This window comes from Pongo abelii, chromosome 5 (genome assembly GCF_028885655.2).
Source record: "Pongo abelii isolate AG06213 chromosome 5, NHGRI_mPonAbe1-v2.0_pri, whole genome shotgun sequence".
In the NCBI taxonomy this organism is placed as follows: domain Eukaryota; kingdom Metazoa; phylum Chordata; class Mammalia; order Primates; family Hominidae; genus Pongo; species Pongo abelii.
The window spans coordinates 144,904,618-144,925,742 of record NC_071990.2 but is presented as its reverse complement, the minus strand read 5'-3'; positions in this window follow the sequence as shown (position 1 = coordinate 144,925,742).

Below are 21,125 nucleotides of genomic sequence, written 5' to 3'. Positions count from 1 at the left end.
TCCAGTTCCTATTACCCATCTCTTTTACGTGTCATCGTTTGAAAATCAGAAAGTGCATGAGGTAATTATGTGACTTATTCTCTCTCTGTCATCTCTATGACTATGCAGAGTATATACACACATCACACAAACCTATGAAACTAAATCCGCAGTGCTGACACATTCCCTCCCCTGAGGCCTCTTCCCTATTTGACTGCTGGAACACTGATAACTGGGCCTCGGACCATCCAATCCTCCAGGCAGGAGTTTGAAAGAGCCTTCTCAGGGCATCTAATAAACCCAACAAGAAAGACATACAGATAATAAAATTCAATGGCATCAAACTGTCCAGATAAATCCTCTAACGTGAAGTGTTCGGTGGACAATTCCTCCCACCTACTTAGGGCTACATATTGATTTTTTAGTGTTCCTCTCTTAAATATGAAGAGACAGCCAAGAACTCTCTCACTTCTGAGGAAAGTCCTTAAAATGAAAACGAGACAAGAAAGGAAACCAGCAGCAAAAGTAACTTGCAGAAAAAAAAGCTATACAGAAAGAAAGAATGTATTTAAAACCTTACTGATATCCTCAAGAAACAAAAGAAGACATTGTATGCAGAAAGCAAGAACAGGATGCTATACGATAGGCACATCCAGGAAACTAAAAAAGAGCTTTTGGAAATTAAAAAGCTGCTAGCAGTTGAAGAACTCAATTGAAGAATTAGAAGATAAAATCAAGAAATTTCCAAGAAAGTAGAGCAAAAAGGCAAAGAGATTTTAAAAAGATTAGAGGAACAATGACTACTGTTTATTACTCAAATTTTACATTTATTAATATGTGAAATAATTAATAATAATAAATTTATTTGGGGAAAAGATTTTTTTTTTAATCACCTGATCTGGATTGGTCCTTGCAGGCAATGCAAGAGTTGAGGACATGGTGATATGGAATGTCTGAAAGGTGACCTTGACTTGTGGTTGATTAGTTTGAAGAACACCTAAAAGAGATGCATAATAGGAGCTGGTATTATGAGTGGTTGACCGTCACTACAAGTTGTCTAAGATCATGGATGGGGCGAGCAACCTCATAACCCCCTTCAAAATAATCTTTTTAACAGTTTATTCCAGTTTTCCCTTTTGATATGACTCCTATAGCTATTAGGGCAAAAGACTAAGACTCAGGCCAATTTTAATATGTGTAGTCACAGATTTAATCCTTCTAAATCTTATGTAATTTTCCACTGCCTCTGAACTTTAAGGGTGACGAACACTGCATAGGAATTCTTTACATTAAAAATCACTATTTTTTAAAAATAAAAAAATTATTTGCCCTTAATAGCATCTTGACTTCCTCCCTCAGTGTTCACAAATTTCTCTTGTCTCAGAGCCCTGACCAAGACTATCATTTATAACACTAATCTTTTCTTTTTGTTGTTGTAATTACCAAGATTTACATTCAGGTTTTATTTTTCATTAATTAGAGCCAAGTGGACAATTTCTCTTTGGGGTAATTTATAGATGTGGCATGTTCGAAAAACACTGATCTTTTCTTGAATTACACTGTTGTTTATCTTTCCTTTGTGTTCCGTTTCTTCAGTTGGATTTTGAACTCATGAAGGTCAGCAAATTACCTTACACTTTGAATTTGCCCTTTAGTTCCAACTACATTGCATTGAAAAAGTAGCACTGGCTTTTATCTCTTGAATTCTTATTAGAAGTGAGGCCATCTTCACAGCCAGCTCATTGAATGTTTACAATAGCTCTGCGAGGAAGGAGACACTATTATCTCCACTTTCTGGATGAGAAAACTGAGGTTTATAGAGGTTAGTAACAGGGTCCCCCAGCCAGTGAATGGCAGAATGGGGAATCAAAGCCATGCCTGTCTGGATCTACAGCTGGAGCTCCTAAGAACAACGCTATTTGAACTGACTATTCATTTCCTTTTGTTTCAGACAGAATAGTTTTCTTTCAGCTTCAGGAAGGTCAGCTTGGGAATATGTCACAAAAGGCAATGAACGGTGTTATTCTGTTCATTTCTCCCTTTTCTTATCTCTCTGCTGTTTCCTATGATTGCCCCTTTCCACTGTCCCATCGCTGGGACAGTGACAGAAATAAGAGAATGTGGGAGGATGTTGGGGACAGAGTTTTGGGGTCTCTGGCAATCATCAATATGCTAATCACTTACCAATCTTCAAACACTTTAACAGTAGAATGTCCAATGTCCAGGAACAAATTCTTTCCATTGCTATCCCTTATGGTGGGGAGCACAAAAGAATACTGTTCAAGGTTAGCAGGGGGCCTGGCAGAATCCCAGGTCCACTCTGAACCCACACCCACACCCTTGTCTCAAGCCCCCTCGCCTGTCATTCCTCTAGAGAAAAGCAGTCAAGCCTCTCAGTGGTGGGGAATGACCATCACTCCCAGTGTAGGCTGTGAAACCCACGGTCTCAAAGAAGGAGAAAGAATGCAAGTTGTGGGGAAGGGAGTGTTGTGGACAAGAATAAAGAGAGGGAACTGAAGCCTAATAAATGGGCAAAAATAATGAGTTGAGAAACAGGCTTGCTAGAAAATAGCCAGAAATCTGTGAGAAGGGGAGAGTCCCTGAGGAGAAGAGGAGGGGACAGGAGAAAGAGAAGGGGTCCCACTGAGAAGAGCAAATTGTGTACAGCCATCATTATCTTGGGATCGATTCCAGAGCCATCCTCAAGTTATTTTTCTTGTACTATCTTTCAAAATGTAGAATTTTATACATGTAAAAGAATATATATATATATATAAAGTATGTTATAGACACACACACACACACACACACACGGTAATTTTTACATCGTTACAATTTCATGCCTAAATTAAGTGTGAGAAAAGCACATAGTAGGTAAAACAGGTTCTTTTCCTGGGTGACCATGCAAGAAAGGAGATATATTTTTACCAGGAGTGTGGGACGGTAATTTTTTCTCCTTTACTATTTGAAAGGGTGTATTGCAGGTAAAAAAAATTTAACTTCTGGGGATGCAAATAGCTTTTCCCAGTGTCCAGGGTTTACACCCTTGTCTCCTACATTGCTGAATTGGAAAGGTGTTTTAAGCTCAGGCCCTCCAGTGGGGAAACAGTCGTTTCTCCTGGCCATAGTCTCAATTGATATTAAAATTATAGAGCACTTTGTGCCTCCAAATAACTTTTTATTAGATTGTGTGGCAAGAAGTTAACTTAATGAATGTTATTTGCAAAAATTAAATAACTCCAAAATTTTGAAGGACACCTATCAAGAGAGATCTGCCCCAAAAAACAATCCTGACTGGGAATTTAGTTCCACTGGGTTGTGGCACTTCATGGGTGACTTAACCCAGATATTTCCCACTCCTGTTTATTGAATTTCTTCCCTTGTTCTCTGGGTCTCTGTCCCAGCCCAGATAACAAGGTTGGAGGCACACAGAACTTGAGGACAAGAATGTCAAAAGTCCTCAGCCCAAATGTGAGGCAGGAGTGATTTGGGAGAAGATGCAGTAGGCTATCACTAGTCCCTGTCACAACCAGAAGAGCCTCTAAGCTGGAAGGGAAGAGAGCTGGCGTAGGTCTAAGAGAGTTAGACACCAGAACAGGGGGCCTTGCAGTCTACTCTGGGTTGAGTCAATTTCTTGGTGGGATATAGCAGGAAGAGAGAAATACCACATAATTTGGAGGTTGCTCACATAGAGGCACTCCATAACTTGCTGTTGATATGGAATCCTCTCTTGCAGAGATATAATTGATAACGTGATATATTCAAATATAAATGCACCATTTATTTTTCTTTTGGTGGGAATTGTGGAAATAGAGTTTATACAGATTTCTATGTTTATAGGGCACAAACCATATAGATGGTCCATTTGTGTGTGAATTTGCACGTTTTATGAATCCTGACTATCAATAAAAAAGCATTTGACTATGCTAGAAAAAAATTAAATTATCTTTCTATTTTCTCTATTGAAAATCATAATATAAAGCCAATAAAATATATACAATCCCAACTCCAACAAAAAAGAAAGGCAAGGAAAAAGTAGCATAGAGGTGTGGCAGGCACTCAATGAATGAGAATATTTGTTACTGTTCTGCATTTTTTTTTTTTTTTTGAAACAGAGTCTTACTCTGTCACCCAGGCTGGAGGTCAGTGGCACCATCTCGGCTCACTGTAACCTCCACCTCTCAGGTTCATGCAATTCTCATGCCTCAGCCTCCTGAGTAGCTGGGACTAGAGGCGCGCACCACCATGCCCGGCTAATTTTTTGTATTTTTAGTAGAGACGGGGTTTCACCATGTTGGCCAGGCTGGTCTCGAGCTCTTGACCTCAGGTGATCCACCCGCCTCGGCCTTCCAAAGTGCTGGGATTACAGGCATGAGCCACCACACCCTGCCCCTGTTCTGGATTTTTGTGTGTGGCATTTGTCAGCTTTGTAAAATTAATAATTTTTTGAAGAAATGTTCATGTTACTAATTTCATATATTTTTTCTTAAATAGGGCCTCCAACATAGTTAAATCTGCTGTCCTACAACACTGTATCTGCTCCTGATTCAGTTATAGAAAAAAATTAGTAATCTTGGCACATTTACTTCATCTCTCAAAAATATACCCATGAATATCTCAATATAGAAAATAAATGTCATTTTATTCTTAGTGGAAATAGAATTTCAACGTTTTCTTTTTTTCCTAATAGTACTAAATGCAGTTTCACTCTATGAAATCAGTCATTCTTTATATGGAGACACTGTGGTATAGGGAAAGAGATGCTCTGGGGACAGACAAGAAAACACTGAATCTTGGCATTGCCACTGACTGCAGTGGGCGCTTCAGAATGTCACTGGTCCTACAATCTCAGTCCCCTCAGTTTCTGGAAGATATGTGACAGACATACCATTATGAATCCATCTCACCCTAGGATGAGGCCTGTCTCTATTTCAGAAGGCCCCTGTGTCTGCCAGACATAAAACAACTCTTTCATGAATAGATATTTAATTTTGTCAAATGCTTTTTCTTCATCTGTTGAGATTATCATATGGTTTTCTTTTTTATTCAACTAATATTGTAAATTGATTTATTTTATGACGCAAACAAATCGTGTATTACTGGGATAAATGCTACTTGTTTGTGACGTATTATCTTTTTTTTATATTGCTGGAGTCAACTTGCTAATGTTTTGTTAAGAATTTTTGTGTTTATGATCTTGAGGGATGCCGGTCTGTAGGTTTCTTTTTTGTGTGGTTTGTTTGGTTTTGATATTAGCAGGAATGTCTCTAAAATATGTAGAGCTCCAGACAAATATTTTTTGCCAGGCCTTTGTCTATATAAACAATTTGATTTAAAACATGTTACAAAATTCATCGGCCTATGTGAGGTCTAGTAAAGATTTAGAAAAAATGGGTGGAGAAGAAGTACTTATATATTTGTTTATTGTCTAATTATTGTTCATAAAATCTTATTTTGGTAGCATCTCTTCCTGTTTAGGTCCAGAAACCATCTCCTCCAGTTGTTTATTATCAAAGGCATAGCTTCTGGCTTATGTTCTGTCTCCCATTTTGAGAAAATGTAGCAATGCTGTTATTACTCACAATGCTGGAACCTGTTTGCATTGAAACAGCATAGATCTTCTTACCTTTCCAATTCCCTAATATCACTCCTTTAATGTTCGTTACATCATTACTCATGATGCCACATCAACCATCGGCTACCCATGAATATTAGCTTTCAAAGACTCACAGTAAAAGTTGTTACTGTGCTTTGTTGGTGATGGCCACAAACACAGGTCTTACCCAGAGTGTGCAGAAAAAATGTAGGTGATATTTTGTGTTCTGGTCATGTTAAATTTACTGTTTGGGATTTTATGGCATAAATGTTGGACTCTTTAGACTGTAACCAGTGCATTTCTAGAATGTGATCTCTTTCAATGTTGACTATGCTATTGCCATCTACACACTGCCACGAGGGGCCCATGGGTAGGGTAAGAAGGCAGTCCCATTTGTGCAAGAAATGTCCATTCCTCATCTGGTGTGACTTAAAAGCATCCTGGGAGAGCACAACCACACCAATCAGAGGCAAGAGAGAACATCAATCAGAAGGCCAATTGATGCTGCAGGGCAATGTTCTCAAAGGCCCCCCAGCAGGCTAATTCTTTAAATATTGACATGACCAGAACACAAAATATCACTCACATTTTTTCTGCACACTCTGGGTAAGACCTGCATTTATGGCCATCAGCAACAAAGCACAGTGACAACTTTTACTGTGAGTCTTTGAAAGCTAATATTCATGGGTAGCAGATGGTTGATGTGGCATCATGAGTAATGATGTAACGAACGTGAAAGAAGTGGTATTAGGGAATTGGAAAGGTAAGATGATCTATGCTGTTTCAATGCAAACAGGTTCCAGCATTGTGAGTAATAACAGCACTGCTACATTTTCTCAAAGTGGGAGACAGAACAAAGCTAGAAGCTATGCCTTTGATAATAAACAACTGGAGGAGATGGTTTCTGGACCTCGCTTCCAGGGGACTGCCTGGCATATTGTATGAAGCTGATGGAAGGGGCCAAGTGACCAACCTGGGTGTTAAAGCTGGGAGTGTACAGGGCACAGGATTCTTGCTACCATGGGCAAAAGACACCTGCTGCCTTTAGGTGCTGTGATCATGGGCAGCATTGCAGTCAGGATGTAGATGGGTGAGAGTCCAGACAAGGGTCCAAACATGTGGCTCAAATCCAAGGCTTGGCAGTGACTTCTTGGTAGGCCAGAGTCCTGAACTTGCTCTGTGTCTGACATAAGTGAGAATCGCTCAACATCAGCATGTTTTCAGCATCATTCTGGGAGACCAATCTTGCATGATCCTACAAGAGCAATATTGTGTTGCCCGGAGGGAGCAATCTGCTAGCCAAGCCTCCCTCCTGGAGCTGGATCTTTGCCATGGGATCCTGGGATAACCCCAGAGATGTGAGTCCCTGAGTTCTTTGGGCTTCTGGTTGATACCATGAGCAGTGTAGAGGGTCAGAGAAGGGAGAATCTGGGCGCAGGGTCCGTGAGAGTCCCAGTCCAAACTCAAGGCACCCTGCCCAGATGACATTGCCAACCCCAACAGATTCCAGGCAGCAGAGCATGACTTAGAACATCTTGAGAAGGGCATGCCAAGTGGGGTTTCTGAAGCATAAGGGCACGAAGCAGAGGCCGGTTTTTTTGAGTCCAAGGGCAGTACTGGATATCAGGGTGATGTACGCCTTATAGAATGAGTTGGGGAGTATCCCCCCTCCTCTGTAGTCTGTGTTTGTATGGGATTGGTGCTATTTCTTTAAATATTTGATAGAATTCACCAGTGAAGACATCTGGGCCTGGAGTTAACTTTGTGAAAATCAAACTAGGAATTAAATTTCTTCAGTTTTTATAGGGCTATTCAAGTTTTCTTTCTTCTTGAGTTCATTTTGGTAAGTTTTGTTTTTCAAGGAATTTTTCTATTTTATCTAAATTAAAATTATTGGCATAAAATAATTCATAATATTCCCTTATTACATTGTTAATGCCTATAGGATTTATTATGCAGTTTAGTATTTCTCCTCTTTTATTTCTGATATTGGCAAATATTTGTCTTCTTACTTCTTGACCAGTCTAGCTACAAGTTTATCTATTTTCAAAGAAACTGCTTTTGGTTTCATTGGTTTTCTCTATTGTTTGGCTGTTTTCTATTTTATTAATTTTTGCTCTTATCCATATTATTTTCTTTCTTCTTCTACTTCAAGTTTATTTTTATTCCTTCTTTTACCTTTTTAAGGGGAAAGATTATTTTACTCCTACTTTTCTAAAATAAGCATCTACAACTATACGTTTCCTTCTAAGCACCCCTTTAGCGATAGCACACAAATTTTGATATGTTGAATTTTCAATTTTACTTAGTTGGATTTAATTCCATTGTAGTTGAATAATATATTTAGTATGATTGCAGTATATTACAGTATATCTGTGGAACAATATATATGTAATTGGACACCCACAAAAAGAGGAGAAAAAGAGGAGAGTCAGAAAAAATATTTTTAAATATTTCGAGACTTGTTTTATGGCTCAGTGTCTTTTTAAATATTTTGAGGCTTGTTTTATGGCTCAATGTAAGGTCTATCCTGATGTATATCCCATGTGAATTTGAAAAGCATGTGTATTCTGTAGTTGTTAGATGGAGTGTTCTATAAATGACAATTAAGTCAAGTTGGTGGATGGTGTTATTTAAATTTTCTATATGTTTATTGATTTCTTCTAATTACTCTATCAATTACTGAGAGAGAAGTTTGAAATATTCAATTATAATTATGGATTTGCCTATTTCTCTTTCAAAACTATTCTTTTTTGCTTTGTATAACTTGAAAGTCATTCATTAGGAGCACGAACATTTAAAATTGTTATGTCTTCTTGAAGAATTAAGTCTTTTGTGATTATAACATGTTCATCTTTATTCCTGGTAATATTCTTTGTTGTAAAGTTTACTTTGCCTATAATTAATATAGCTGTTCCACCTTTCTTGTGACTAGTGGCATATTGTCTATATTTTTAACTCTTTTAACCAGTGTCTTTATTTTTAAAATAAATTTCTTATAGGTAGAATATACTTTTGTCTTGCCTTTGTGCTCTTTCATAAAGTTTCTGTCTCTTGTTGAATAGTTTAGAGTATTTACATTTAATGTAATTATCGAGTGATTGGGTTTAAATATAAAATCTTCTGATTTATTTTCTTTGTCCCATCTGTTTTACGTTTTCCTTTTTTTTCTTGCTTTCCATTAGATTGTTTTTATTAACTTTATTGAGAAATTACTTATTTACAATAAACCGTGTCTTCTTAAATACTTTGCTGAGTTTTGACAGTTGTAAACTCACATGGAATCACCAACATAATCAAGATACAGAACACCTCAATAATAGGATAGTTTTAGTATTCCATCTTATCTCCACTATTAGTTTATTAGCTATACCTCCCTTTTTTAGTGGTTGCCTTGGAGTTTACAAATTGTATCCTTAATTTATAAAAGTTTACTTTCAAACAGTATCATACCAATGAAGAATTAACGAAGAAACTTACAGCTATACACGTTCATTTTCGCCCTCCCATCCTTTGTGCTATATATAAGTTTTCAGATATTTTACTTCTAAATATATTTTAAACCCCATAACACATTATTTTATTTTTGTTTTAAACATTCGCTATCTTTTAAAGAGTTTATAAGATGAAAAAATGACTTATATGTAACCGCAGATTTGCCATTTTTAATGTTCTTCATTCTGTGTAGAGATCCAAGTTTCCATCTGGTTGCATTTACCTTCTTGCCTATAGCACAAGTTTGTTGACAAAGAGTCAACTTCTGTTTGTCTGTAAAAATCTTTTGTCTTAATTTTTGAAAAATATTTCTCCGGGTATGTAATTCTGGGTTGACAGGTTTTTTTCAGCACTTTAAAGATCTTGTTCCATTTCTTTGGGCTTGCATCATTTCTGATGAGAAATTTATAATAATTTTTGTATTTGCTCCTCTCTAAGTGTACCTTTTTTTCTATGGATGCATTTAAGATTTTTCTCTTTATCACTTGTTTTCAGCAATATGATTATTATTTCTCTTGAAGTTTTCTTGGTTTTTTATTCTGCATGGGGTTTGTCGAGCTTTTTGGATTTGTGGGTTTGTAGTTTCCAACCAATGTGAAACATTTTCTGCCATTATTTCTTCACATATTTTTCCTTCCTCTCCCCTTTTTCTCCGCTTTTTGTGGGTGCCCAATTACATACATATTATTCCACCGATCACTGAGGCTATGTTGAATTTATTTCCTCTTTTTATTTTCTGTGCATCAGTTTGGATAGCTCTTATTGCAACGTCTTCATGTTCACTGATTTTTTTCCCCTGCAGTTTCTAATCTGTTAATCCAGTTCAGTGTAGTTTTCATACGTAAAAGTTCTATTTGCATTTTTATATCTTCTATTTGTCTCCAAGACATGTTAATTTCTCCCTCTGCCTTCTTGTCATATGAAATATATTTATAATAGCTGCTTTAATGTCTTTGTCTGCTAATTTCATCTCCTTTATCAATTGTGTCTATTTCTATTGATTAATTTTCTCCCTGTTTTTGGGTCAAGTTCTCCTGCATCTTGGCATATCTAGAAATTTGATTGGATGCCAGGCATAAATTTTATGTCTTGAGTGTTGGATCTTTTTTTTTTTTGTCTTCCTTAAAGAGAATTGTGATTTATTCTGGCAGGTGGTTAAATTGCTAAAGATTAGTTTAATAATTTGGAGGCTTCTTTTAAAGCTTTTTAAGAGTGGGTCTAGAGTAACCTTTACTCAAGATCTGTAACAAACATCTGACTCTTCCAGGGTCTTTACTGAATGACCTGTATGTTCAATGAGGCCTCTTCACTCTGGCTAGTGGCAACTTGAATGGTTTCTGGCCTTATGGGAACTCTTCTATTTATTCAGCTTATGGTGCCTCAGCAACTGTTCTTTCCCCAAAATTGTAGAGTTTTACCTAATTCATGTGCAGACTGAGTCAACCAAAGACTAGAGGGGATGCCATGCAGATTTCTAGAGCTCTTTCTCTTCTCCACAAATTCTAGTCACTTCAGTCTTCCTGAACTTTGGTCTCCTTAACCCAGTGAGACCACCAGGCTTTGTTTGGGATTCTCCTCTTAGTGCTGTAATCTGGGAATTGCCTCTAGGCAAAAAGCCAGTGCTCACAGAGGGCTCACATCGTTTATTTCCCTTTCTTCAGAGATCACAGGCCTAAACAGTTCTGCTGATTAGTGTCTGAAAATTGTTTTTTATTATATTTTACAATTTTTCTAGTTATTTATAGTCATGTATGTGTGCATGCATGTGCGTGTGTGTGTCTGTGTCTGTGTGTCTGTGTGTGTGTGTGTCTGTGTGTATGTGTCTGTGTGTGTGTGTCTGTGTGTCTGTGTGTGTGTGTGTGTCTGTGTGTCTGTGTGTGTCTGTGTGTGTGTGTGTGTTTGTGTGTGTGTGTTTGTGTGTGTGTGTGTGTGTGTGTATGGTGATCCAGACCCAAGTATTTGGCGGGAATTACATGGAAGCAGAAATTCCCCAGATACAATATACTTTGAACTTTGCCTCAATATTCTTTGAGTGAGAAAAAAATGCTGAAGATTGCTAGGATCTCTCATAAATGAAAAGCTGTTTAGTCTTAGACATCCTCCCCTTATCTATATTACTTCTAGTTCTCAGAAAACTTTTTATCCCAGAGCTTTAGTTGGAATTTTGAAATCAATATAGTGATCTCCCAAGTTATAACTGAATTAGTGCCAAGATTACGGTCTCAAGTTGAATTAGTTTAAATGGAAAACTTAGTTCTTAGAGGCAAAATGTTATAAATTGGGAATCTGTCTTGGAAAACCATTTTGCAATATAAAAATTCAAAAATTAATGACTACTATAGTATGAAATTAATATTTTTAAAAAGTGATAAAGTGGTAATAAGGGACATTTGTGCCTTCCTGGAACAGCCAGCTAGAGTCCATAGTTCAGGATAAAAGTTGCCAAATATCTCACCTTTCAAGGGCAGAAAAATGGATTCTTAATGCCAGTCCTCCACTGTGGGATTTGCTAGCAGAAGGCATTTAGCAGAATCAGTTTCTTAAGCCCCACTCTTTTGGGTTTTATAAAATAAAGGACACAGAGAGGGCAAGAATATGGGAGCACTGAAGGAAGCAGAGTCCTTAAAGCATGAACAGTGCCTTTTCCCTCCTCTTCGCTTGGTGGAGAGACTGGGAGGCAGGGAGCAAGGAAGTTTCAATGTGTTCCACCCTGTTCTAATGAAATCTGTGTTCTCCAAATTCCCTATACCCCCAGGAAGAACTGTCAGAGTGGGGGCCTGGGGAATGCCACTTAGCTGGCAGAGCCGTTGATGCTATTGTTGCTGAAACTGTGAGCATGCCCTAGGGCAGCCTGTGATCCTCCCTTGGCTCGGCAAGGAGGGATGAGTAAATGCTGTGGAAGATAGTCTGGGTTTATCAGAAGCAGAGACTTTTGGGTGGATTGCTTGTTGCCATGGCATTAAGGGAGAAGAGGACAGGACAGTGCAAGGGTGGGCCCCCATGGAGCTCCCTAAAGAGCTAACAATTTCATCATTCCCACTCGAAAGACACTGCTAGCACTTGATGTTGGTCCCTTTGTATTGGACTGAGAGGCAGAGAAGGAACTCATCACCTCTGATGTCATTTGCTATGAAAGCGTAAGTCATTCTCCTTCTCCAGGGACCAACGGGAAAGAGAAAGGAGAGGGAGTTTTGGAAGTTTGATTTCAAAAAACTCAAGATTAAATATTAAACCTGAGTGGGATAAAGAAATAAGATGTCTGGCCTAGTCAGAATGCAGGGCTGTGGGCCCAGAATATTTTGTGCTGTTTGAAAATGAATAAATTTCATTCTTACATACATCTATGTTGAGACAATTTCATTAAATATTAATATGCTTATGCAAGTATGTGAAACCAAACATAGCATTCAGACAGCTTTTTTGTTGTGTTTGGTTTTACATGCTTGCGAAATTCCTTTGAGAGGATTTTAATGCATGGACTGTTTTGACTGAGCTTTTAAAAATATATTTTTTTCATAAAGCTTGGACATAAGATAACTCTCTCTTTCTGGCAAATCTCCCTATAGTAAGCATAGACATTTGTCATTACTTTAAAATTCTTTGAACTGTACTCAAAATTATGATCATCTGTCCTCAAAATTTTCATTACTTCCTTGATGAGTAGTCATGAAAGCATCTAAATATCTTTGAATGGCAAATGCTGTTTCTATGGTACTTCTTCAATGATCCTCAGTGCTTCCATTTCAATCAATTACATACATGAATTTGAATGATTTTGACTGGCTTGTCAGCACCGGATAATTGCTTTGGCTTAATGAGGGACAACACTGTTGGCCACCCAATTATTAGAAAATCACAATCATGAGTTTTAGATATTACCATATGGTTATTACTATGTGTACTATTCAGCATAGTACAAGAGTAGCCTACATAAATAAGTAAAAATTCTTATACATTAGTTCCATTACTGCTATTAAAACTTTATCACAAACTTAATGTCTTAAAATACACATTTATTACTTAACATTTCTGGAGGTCAGAAGTCCTCAAATCAAAGTGTCAATAGCATAGTACTCCTTTGGGGGCTGTAAGGGAGAATCCATTTTCCTTCCTTTGCAAGCTCCTAGAGGCTACTTGCATTCTTTGGCTTGTGGCCCCTTCCTTGCATCACTCTGATTTCTGCTACCATCATCACATTTCTTTCTCTCATTCTGACTCTCCTGCCTCCCTCTTATAAGGACCTTTGTAATTACACTGGAACCACTGGATAATTCAGGATAACCTCTCCATCTTAAGATCTTTAATTAATTAATTATTAATTTTCTTTTTCCAGAGGTGAGGCTAGAAGAACATTTCTCCCTATGATTGTAGACTGCAGCTCAGTCTTTACATACAGGCACAGAGAGAGAGAGAAAGAGAGAGAGAGTGAGAGAGAGAGAGTAAAGCACAAACATTCTCCTGAGAACTAGTGGGGGGAAACAGGAGGTTCCAAGGCAGAGTTTTTTTTTTTTTCTCAACACACAGTGATTATAGAGCAGTAGGTAGAGTCATCCTGATGGGCTATGCTGCTGGGCAAGCCAAGTTGCTGTGATGGGTCAGTTGGTGCATTAGCCCACCTGGACTGGGTGGGTGTGTCTTAGTGCCTTCCTAGCACCTGGAGAGACAGTGCTGGGTGTGCTGCCAGAAGCATGGCCAGGGTTTAGGGTCTGGGGTTCCCAAAGCAAACTAACCCACCATGAGAAAAAAAAAATCTAGACAAAACAAAGCAAAGCCTAGCCTTAAATCTAATGACATATTATATTTTCAATATAGCAGTGATCCATACATTTAAATTGTTGTGCTGTAAGTTGAATCAATTTTATGTCCAAAACTTACAGGTGTCAACTTCTGTAGATGTCAATGTAGTGGTCGAATAAAAAAGTTATTTCCTGGGAGAGGGGTAGTCACAGGACCTCAGAGGAACTGTACCAGAAACTTCTTAAAAATAATCTAGTCCTTGAGCTTTCCTCTTCTGTGAGTCATCTGGAGAGATGATTGCCTCCTAAATATTGGTTTTGCTTCCTTCTTGCTTTTTCTTACATTTAACTTTCTATTCCATTAATAATTTCAATTCTATAGTTACTGTTTTAGTATAGTTTTAAAAAGATTTTTTTAAAAAATAAAAATTTTTAGAGAACACTGAAATTCAGCAGGGAAGTGGCAGTGAACCTCTGAGGCACAGAAGGAGAGAAAAGCAAAGAAGAACCTGGCAGGATCAGCTCAAAGCCAGAAGGAACTCCACATTGGAGGGCAAAGCCGAATAAATCATATGGTGACTACAGTACTATGGCCACCCAGAATCAAAGCCAAAACATCCTACTAAAGCAACGCTATAGCTACACCCACAAGAAAAATTCTTACCCTACCAAAGCCAATCCATAACATTGGAAGAAGAGACTGTAAAGTGACTTTTACATCAGATGTGCAGATATCAATGTAAGGACACAAGAAACATGAAAAAGAAAGGAAACATGATACCTCCAAAAGGACATAATAATTCATCAGTAACAGACCCTTAAGAAAAAGAAATTACGAAATGCCTGAAAAAAATTTAAAATAATGATCCTAAGAAAACACAGGTAGATGAAAGAGAACACAGACAAATGATACAAAGAAATCAGGAAAACAATTTATGTTTGGAAAAAGAAATTGAACAAAGAGATAATTATCATAAATAAGAACCAAACAGAAATCCTGGAACTGAAAGATTCAATGAATGAAAAAAATACAATCAAGATCTTCAACAATGAACTAGATCAAGTCGAAGAAAGAATTTTTGAACTTGAAGACAGGTCTTTTGAAATAACCCATTCAGACAAAAAGAGGAAAGAAAAAGAATAAAAAATTAAAAAGAATGAAGAAAGCCTGTGTGACATATGGGACACTATAACATGAACAAATATCTCATGTCTAGGAGTTAAGCAGGAGAATAAATGGGCCAAGGCAAAGAAAACCTATTAAATAAAATAATAGCTGAAAACTTCCCAAGTCTTGCAAGCAATACAGACATTTAGATACAGGAAGCTCAAAGTTCCCAACTAGATCAAATCCAAAAAGGTTTTCTCATATATTTTATAGTCCAGAGGCTAAAAGTCAAAGACAAAAAGAAAATTCTAAAAACACCAAGAGAAAAGTGTCCCCATCAGACTAATGGTGAATTTCTCAGCAGAAACTTTGCAGCCCAGGAGAGAATGGGATGACATAGTAAAAGTACTTAAAGAAAAAAATTGCCAGGCAAAATACTACACCCAGCAAAGCTATCCTTCAGAAATAAAAGAAAAATAAGTTATTTCCTAGACAAACAAAAATGGAGGGAATTCATGATCACTAAACTATTTCTACAAGAAATGGTAAGGGATTCCTACATGTGAAAGCAAAAGGACAATATCTACTTTTGTGAAATATATGAGGATATAAAACTCACTGATAGAGAAGATAACAAAGAGAAAGATAAAAGAATCACATATTAACTCTGCAAATCCCCACCAAATTGTAAAGGTAAACAATAAAAGAGGAAAAAAGAATCAAAGGCTATATAAAACAACCAGAGAACAATTAACAAAATGACTGGAGTAACAACCTTGAATGTAAATGGTTTAAATTGCCCAATTAAAAGACATAGGATAGATGAATTGATTTTTTAAAAAGATCCAACTATAAGCTACCTGCAAGAAATTCATATCACCTGAAAACACATAGACTGACAGTGAAGAAGTGGTAAAAATTTTCCTTGCAATTAGAAACCAAAAGCATGTAGTCATAGCTATACTTCTACCAGAAAAAAACAGACTTTGGGTCAAAAAACATAAAAAGAGATGAAGAAGGCCATTCTATAATAATCAAGTAATCAATTCAGCAAGAGGATATGACAATTATAAATATATGTGAACTCAATATCGGAGAACCCAGATATAGATAGTGCATACGATTAGAGCTAAAGAGAGAAAGAGAAAGACACAATACCATAATGGTTGGGGACTTCAACAACCCACTCTTGGCACTGGACAGATTAATCTCGTCAGAAAATCAACAAAGAAACAGATTTAATCTGCACTTTAGACCAAATGGACCTAACAGACATTTACAGAACATTTTATCCAACAGCTGCAGAATACACATTATTCTCATCAGCACGTGGAACATTATTCAGGATAGACCACACGTTAGGCCACAAAACAACTCTCAACAAATTGAAAAGAAGTGAAATTATATTAAGTATTTCTCAGCCCACAATGGGCTGAGAAAAAAAAAAGTGGGCAAAGGATATGAACAGACACTTCTCAAAAGAAGTCATTTATGTGGTCAACAAACATATGAAAAAAAGCTCATCATCACTGGTCATTAGAGAAATGCAAATCAAAACCACAATGAGATACCATCTCACACCAGTTAGAATGGCGATCATTAAAGTCTGGAAACAAAAGATGCTGGTGAGGATGCGGAGAAATAGGAATGCTTTTACACTGTTGGTGGGAGTGTAAATTAGTTCAACCATTGTAGAAGTCTGTGTGGCGATTCCTCAAGGATCTAGAACCAGAAATCCATTTGACCCAACAATCTCATTACTGAGTATATACCCAAAGGATTATAAATCATTGGCCACCCAGAATCAAAGCCAAAACATCCTACCAAAGCAACACTATAGCTACACCCACAAGAAAAAGTCTTACCCTACGAAACCCAATCCAAAGGATTATAAATCATTCTACTATAAAGACACATGCACACATATGTTTACTGCAGCACTATTTACAATAGCAAAGACTTGGAACCACCCCAAATGCCTATCAGTGATAGACTGGATAAAGAAAATGTGGCACATATACACCATGGAATACTATGCAGCCATTAAAAAGAATGAGTTCATGTCCTTTTCAGGCACATGGATGAAGCTGGAAACCATCATCCTCAGCAAACTAACACAGGAACAGAAAACCAAACATTGCATGTTCTCACTCATAATTGGGAGCTGAACAATGATAACACATGGACACAGGGAGGGGAACATCACACACTGGGGCCTGTCAGTGTTGGAGGGAAAGGGGAGGGAGAGCATGAGGACAAATACCTAATGCATGTGAGGCTTAAAACCTAGGTGATGGGTTGATAGGTGCAGCAAACCACTATGGCACATGTATACCTATGTAACAAACCTGCACGTTCAGCTCATGTATCCCAGAACTTAAAGTAAAAAAAAAAAATCTCAACAAAGAGGCCTAGAAGGAACATACCTCAACATAATACAGGCCATATATTACAATCCCACAGCTAGCATCATACTAAATGGGAAAAAGCTGAACGCCTTCCCTGTAAGAACTGGAACAAGACAATGATGCCCATTTTAACCACTCTTATTCAATATGCTACTGAAAATCCTAGCCAGAGAAATTAGGCAAGAGAAAGAAAGAAAATGCAGCCAAACTGGAAAAGAGGAAATAAAATTGTCCCCATTTTTAGATGACCTAATCGTATTTATAGAAAAGCATAGAGACTCTACCAAAGAACTCTTAGAGCTGATAAACAAATTCTGTAAAGTTGTGTGATACAAAATCAACATGAAAAATCAATAGCATTTCTATAGACCAATAATTAACTGAAAAAGATATCAAGAAAGCAATCCCATTTACAATGACTACAAAAAATAAAATACATAAGAATAAATTTAACCAAGGAAGTAAAAAAACTCCACAACAAAAACTACAAAACACTTGAAAGAAATTAAAAAGGATATAAACAAATGGAAATTTTATACTCATGAATTAGAAAAATTAATATTGTTAAAATGATCATACTACCCAAAGCAATGTATAGAATCAATGCAATCTTTATCAAAATACCAATGATATTCTTCACTGAAATAGATTTTAAAAAAAACCTCCTAAAATTCATATGGAACCACAAGAGATCCTAAATAGCCAAAGCAATAGTGAATGAAAAGAACAAAGCTGGAGCCATCACGCTACTTGAGTTCAAAATATATTACAAAGCTATAATCACTAAAAGAGCACTGTATTGGTACAAAAGCAGACATGCAGACCAATGGAACAGACTAGAGAACCCAGAAACATACATAGAACCTAGAAACATACAATTGATTTTCAATAGAGGTACCAAGAACATATACTGGGGAAAGGACACCTTCTTAAATAAACAGTGCTAGGAAAACTGGACATTCATATGCAGAAGAATGATACTAGACTCTTATTTCTTACCTATACAAAAATCAATTAAAATTAAAGACATAGGTGAAATGCTTCAGGAGATTGATATAGGTAAAGATTTTATGGTTAAGGCTTCATAAGCACATGGAACAAAAGCAGAAATAGGCAAATGAGATTATATTAAACTAAAAAAGCTCTGCACAACAAAGGAAACAACAGAGTGAAGAGACAACTTGTAGAATGTGAGAAAATGTTTGCCAACTGTTTTCCTGACTATGGGCTAATATCTAGATTATATAGTGAACTCATAAACTCAAACAACTCAACACCAGAAACAAATAATCTGATTAAAAAGTGGGCGAAGGAACTGAATAAACATTTCTCTAAAGAAGATATACAAATGGGCAACAAACATATAAAAAAATGCTCAACATCACTAATCATTAGGAAAATGCAAATCAAAACCACAATGAAATATCGTCTCACCCTAGTTAGAAATGACTACTATCAAACAAACAAAACATAAGTGCTGACAAGGATGCGGAGTAAAAGTAACTCTTATACACGGTTGGTGAGAATGTAAATTAGTACAGACATTATGGAAAATAGTATGGAGCTATCTCAAAAAACTAAGAATAGAACTAGCATATGAGCCAGCAATCCCAGTATTGGGTACTTAGCCGAAGGAAAGGAAATCAGTATATTGAAGGGATACCTGCACCCCTATATTTATTGCAGCACTATTTACAATAGCTAAGACATGAAAGCAACCTAAATGTCCATCAACAGATGAGTGGATAAAGAAAATATGGTGTATACACACAAACATACACACACACACGCGCACGCGCACACACACAAGGGAATACTATTCAGCCACAAAAAATGAAATCCTGCCATCTGTGCAGCATAAATGAGCCTATAGGACATTAAGTGAAATAGGCACAGAAAGAGAAATACTGCGTGTTCTCACTCATATGTAGGAGCTAAAAAAAATTCAGCTCCTGGAAGAAAAGAGTTAGAATTATGGATACTAGAGGCTGGGAAGGGGTAGAGGGAGGGGAGCGTGCGGAAAGGTTAGTTAACAGATCTAGAGGCTGGGAAGGGTAGAGGGAGGGGAGCATGGGGAGAGGTTAGTTAACAGATACAAAATTACAGCTAGATAAGGTAAATGAATTCTGGTGTTCTGAAGCTCTGCAGCATGAATATAGTTAACTACAATTCATTGGATATTTTTAAAAAGCCAGAAGAGGGGATTTTGAATGTTCACAACACAGAGAAATGATAAATGTTTGAGGTGATGAACATGCCAGTTTCGCTGATTTGATCGTTATACATCGTATACATGTATCAAAATGTCACACTGTATCCCATAAATACACACAACTATTACATGTCAACTAAAAATGGAAAAATGTTGCTTCATTGAAGGTAAAAATATAACTCATTTGAAGCTAAATCTGACATCCCCAACTCCTCAGAAAAACAAGAACAATAACAGTGTTGTGGATATTTTTGTCTCATTTCTGACTTTAAATGGGAAAGCCTTTGGTGTTTTAGATGGCTATTTCTTATAATGATATGGGATATTTTTATATTTTTCTTTCACTAATATTATCGTAAATCAATGTGAAATTTTCTCAAATGTCCTAGAGCAACTATAGAGAATATCATGATTTTTTTCTTTTGTGCATTATTGAGATAGTAGCGTTAATGAAAATTCTATTAAGCCATCCTTGAATTTTTAGAATAGAATTATTTAGTCATGAAAACATATTTAGTGTTGAATTTATGTTTCCAATATTTTAGTCAAAGCAAGTACATTTTTTTCTTTGTTGGCTTTTATAAGGATTATATTAACTTTGAAAAGTAATTTGGGAAGTGTTTCATCATTCTGCAATCTTGGAACATTTAAAATAACACAAGAATTGTTCAAAAGATTTTTTAAGGACTTGCTCATAAAATGCTCTGGACCCAATTCCTTTTATGGAGATAGTTAATGAAAAATTAAAATGTCTTCCCTAAATGTAAGCTTATTAAAGCTTTCTAATTCTTATTGAATCAATTTTCCCTGAAAATTGTACATTTTATTGAGTTCTAATAATTTGTGTCCATGAAGCTAAAAAAGTTTTATAATTAAAAATTTTCTTCCCATCTGTGTTTATATTGTCAAGTATTCGTGTTTCTCTCTCTCTTTCTTTCCAGTTAACACGTCATTAGTTTGCATATTTATTGATACTTTTATAGGTGAGATACTGTATTTATCAGTTTTGCTGTTTTTCTGCTTATTTAACTTCTGCTTTTATTTTTATTTTTCCTTATATTTCTCTATGATTTGCTTTTGTTTTCTACTTCTTCTGCTGAATACGTAGTTTGTTTTCTTCATTTGGTTTTGTATAAAAGTAAAATCTAAGGTTACATATTTTTTTTGTGTACAGCTTTGGCCACATTCATTAAGTTTAATTATGAGGTATTGTGCCATTATTTCCTGAATAAATTGCAATCCCTTTTTAATTTTCCTCTTTAACATACTTTTCCTTCCTCAAAGAATTAGTTTTAAGATTATTAACTACCTTTTTTAGAACAGGTAATATAATTAAGTTTTTCAAAAATAAAAAAAAACATGTATAATGAACAATCTCCCACCAATTCTATTTCCATTTTATCAGCCCCATTTCCCCCGCTACCATTTAAACGGACAGCTTTTTACACTTTTATGTATCCTTCTAAAGTTTTCTTATGTGTATACAAGCAAGAATCCATTCTTTTATCTCCCCCCATCCTTTTTGAAAAGTGGCATGCTATACACACTATTCAACATATTTCTTTTTAGAATTTAAAGTAGATTTTTAGAA